Below are 4,314 nucleotides of genomic sequence, written 5' to 3'. Positions count from 1 at the left end.
TTAAACCATTCCAATAGGGCAAATACTTATAATATGTTTCTTTTTAGATTTATTTTGTTGTTGTTTTTAAGCATATGTACAACAAAACAACCAATTCAACAGTTTCTGCATGTCCATCAGTGACAGTGATTACATCCTTCAAGCTGTGCAACCATTCTCACCCTCCTTTTCTGAGCTGTTCTCCTTCCATTAACATCAACTTACTGCTTCCTAATGTTCCTGTCTAATCTTTCAAGTTGCTATTGTCAATTTAGAAGGAGCTCTGGTGGCATAATGCTTAAAGAATTTGACTGCTAACCAAAAAGGGTGGGCAGTTTGAACCCACTAGCCACTCCATGGGAGAGAGTTGTGGCAGTTTGCTTCTGTAAAGATTTACAGTCTTGGAAACTCTATGGGGGCAGTTCTTCTTTGTTCTGTAGGGTCACTATGAGCTGGAATTGACCCAGCGGCAGGGGGTTTTATTGTCAATTTGATCTCATATGGATAGTTTGTGTGTGTGTGTGTGTGTGTGTATGAAAGAGAGAGAGAGAGATTTTGGGTGAAAGTTTACAGAGCAAACTCATTTTACATATTCCGCTTCATACACATTTTCTTTCATGACATTGACTGCAATCCACATAACGTAACAGCTGTCTTCCCACCATCCTCCCTGTAGTTACTTCTTCCTTGTGTCCTTCTTTCCTATGCATTTTTGCCTCCTGAGCTATCTCCGTATGCAAATACTGCCTTTTGGATGTCCTATGATTGATTGTTCTAAGGAGTATACCTACCTGGTGTAAATGTTCACTTTATATGCCTATCTATTGTTTGGCAGGAAGCCACAGGAATGAGTTCAATTCCAAGCCTGAAGGATAACTAGAGGCCATAGTCTTAGGGGTTTCACCAGTCTCTATCAGAGCAGTAAGCCTGGTCTTTTTTTTTTTTTTTTTAATGATTTTGATTTGTTCCACATTGTTTTCTCACTCTATCCAGGATCTCCTATATAGATCCCCTTCCGAGTGGTTGACAGTGGTAGCCAGGCACCATCTAGTTCTTCTGGTCTCATAGTTGTATAGACTGAGGTTCGCATGATATCCAGTCCCTTGGACTAATTGTTTCTATGCGTCTTTGGTTTTCTTCATTCTTTGTTCTGGAGAGGAGAGACCCATCATTGTATGTAGACGGCCACTTGCAAGCTTTTAAGATCCCAGTCACTACTTGCCAAAATAGGATGTAGAAGAATGTTTTTGTGTAGTATGTCATGCCAATTCAGCTTGATGTCCTCCATGACTACGGTTCTGAGACCATGGGCCTAGTAACTCACTCTCTCAGGGTATTTGGCTGGGACTAAGAAGTTATAACTTTGCCCCATTAGCTCTATGCTTTATATGAGCATTCTAGAAATATCATCTGCCAACTTATATATGGTCATGGATGTGTTCCCTTTTGCCTGACCATTTAGCTTCTCTACCTATGTATCTACCCATAGCTTAATGATTTTTACTACTAAAAATGCAATATTGTGTATTTAAAAGTGTTTATCTTTGTTATCTGTACCTCTTGTGCACCTCTTTGTGAATCCTTTTTCCTTAGTCTTATTGTGTTGGTCACTGGTTTTCATGTATTGCCTTGCCTTTCACCCAAATCAATACTTGTTTCTTACCCATCTTGCAATATTCCCTCTCCTCCTTTCCCATCCCTGGTAACCCAGGAAGAACATTTACTTCCATATGTAAATCTCTGCTTGACTTTTTACAATAGTGTAGTTATTGTTGTTGTTATGTGCCGTCGAGTTGGCCCCGACTCATAGCGACCCCTCCTTGGGTTTCCGAGGCAGTATCCCTATGGAAGTAGGATTGCCCAACCTTCCTTCTGAGGAGTGGCTGGTGGGTTTGAACCGCCAGCCTTCTGGTTAGCAGTCAAGTGCTTTAGCCACTATGCTACCAGAGCTCCTTTTACAATAGTAGGCTCATACAATGTTTGTCCTTCTGTGATTGACTTAATTCACTCAGTATAAGTCCTCTGAGTTCATCCATGTTATGCGGTGTTTTGCAGATTCTACATTATTCTTTAGAATTGCATAGTATTCCATTGTGTGTATGTACCATAGTTTGGTTATGCATTCCTCCACTGATGGACACAGGTTATTTCCATCTTTTGCTATTGTGAATAGTGCTGTGATGAACTGGGTGTGTGTGTGTGTGTGTATTTGTGTCCTGGCTCTCATTTCTTGAGGAAATATACCTAATGATGGGATTGCTCGATCAAATGATACTTCTATTTCCAACTTTTTAAGGAATTGCTACTGTGTTTTCCACAGTGGTTGTATCATTTTATAGTCCCACCAACAGTGTTTGAGAGTCCCAATCTTTCCACATCCTTGCCAGTGTTTGTTATTTTCTATGTTGTTGAACTTTGCTATTAATGCTTGGGTGAGATGGTATCTCATTGTTGTTTTGATTTGTATCTCTCTAATGGCTAATGATCACAAACATTTCTTTATAATCCATCATTTGATTTCTTTACTGCTGCTTCCATGGACATTAATTGTTGCTCTAAGTAGAATGAAATCTTTGACAGCTTCAGTTTCTTCACTATTTATCATAATGTTGTGTATCAGCCCTGTTGTGAGGATTTTTTTTTCATGCGTTTGCTGGCTGCCTGAATAACTTCGTTGGTGAAGTGTGTGTTCATGTCTTCTGCCAAATTTTTTATTGGATTTTTTGTCTTTTTAATGTTGAGGTGTTAGAGTTTTTCATAAATTTTAGAAATAAGTCCATTGTCATATGTGTCATTGCTGAATACTTTTTTCCAACCTGTAGGTTTTCTTTTTATTTTATTGGAGAAGTCTTTTTATGTATTGTAGAATTTAATTTTTAGAAGGTCCAAATCATCTAGTTTCTCTTCTGATGTTTGTGCATTTTGGGTTATTCTGGGTGGTCTTTTATGCCATATGTTAGGGCCCCTAAGTTTGCTACTATTTTTTCTTTGATGAATGGTATAGTTTCAGGTTTCACATTTAAGCCTTTGATCCATTTGGAGTTTGTTTATGTGTATGGTGTGAGGTATAGAACTTATTTCATTTTTCTGCAAATGGATATCCACTTTTGCCAGCACCATTTGTTAAAGGAACTATCACTTTCTCCATTTAATAGATTTCAACTGTTTGTCAAAGATCATGACCATAAATAGATGCATCTATTTCTGGGTTCTCAATTCTGTTCCATTGATCTATGTGTCTGTCATTGTACCAATACCAGGCAATTTTGACTACTATGGCTGTATAGCAGGTTTTGAGATCAAAGAGTGTGAGAACTCCTACTTTGTTCTTCTTCTTCATAGTGCTTTGCTTATCCAAGGTCTCTTTCCTTTCCATATAAAATTAGTAATTGGCTTTTCCATGTCCTTAAAGAGAGCTGATGGAATCTGGATCAGGATTGCATTGAATGCATAGATTGCTTTTTTGTACTATTGACATTTTCACAATGTTCAGTGTTCCTATCCATGAACATGGTATGTTCTTCTGTTTATGTAGATCTCTGATAGTCTCTTGAAGTAGTGTTTCATAGTTTTCTTTGTATACGTCTTTTGTATATCTGGTAAAATGTATTCCCAAGTATTTTATCTTTTTGGTAGCTATCATAAATGATATTGATTTTATTATTTCCTTTCCAGCAATCTCTTTGCTGATTAGAGGTATCCAACTGATTTTTGAATGTTGATCTTTTATCCTGCCACTATGCTAAATCTCTCAATCAGTTCCAGTAGTTTTCTTGCTGAGTCTCTTGAGTTTTCTCTGTGTAGAATCATATCCTCTGCAAATAAGGATAGTTTTACTTTTTCCTTACCAATTTGGATGACTTTGATTTCCCTTTCTTCCTTACTGCCCTGGCTAGGACTTCCAATACAACGTTGAATAGAAGTGGTGATAGAGTGGGCATCTTTGTCTGGTTCTTGTTCACAAGGGGGATGTTTTCAGTCTCTCTCCATTGAGAATAATGTTGGTTGTTGGTTTTGCACATATTCCCTTTATTATGTTGGGGAATTTCCCTTCTATTTACTAATTTTCTGAGGTTTTTTTTTTTTTAAATCAGGAATGGGTGTTGTATTTTTATCAAATGCCTTTTCTGCATTGATTGATATCATCATGCCATTCTTTTCCTTTGTTTTACTTATATGATGGATTATATTGTTTTTCTAATATCGAACCATCCTTACATACCTGGTATAAATCCCATTTGGTTATGAGGAATTACTGTTTATTTATTTTTGATATGTTATTGGAATCTACTGGCTAGGATTTTGTGAAGATTTTTGTGTTTATATTCAAGAGAG

Source organism: Orycteropus afer, unplaced genomic scaffold (assembly GCF_000298275.1).
Source record: "Orycteropus afer afer isolate SDZICR_OR568_19922 unplaced genomic scaffold, OryAfe1.0 scaffold00041, whole genome shotgun sequence".
Lineage (NCBI taxonomy): Eukaryota > Metazoa > Chordata > Mammalia > Tubulidentata > Orycteropodidae > Orycteropus > Orycteropus afer.
The sequence above is the reverse complement of the archived record's forward strand: the minus strand, read 5'-3'. Positions refer to the sequence as shown.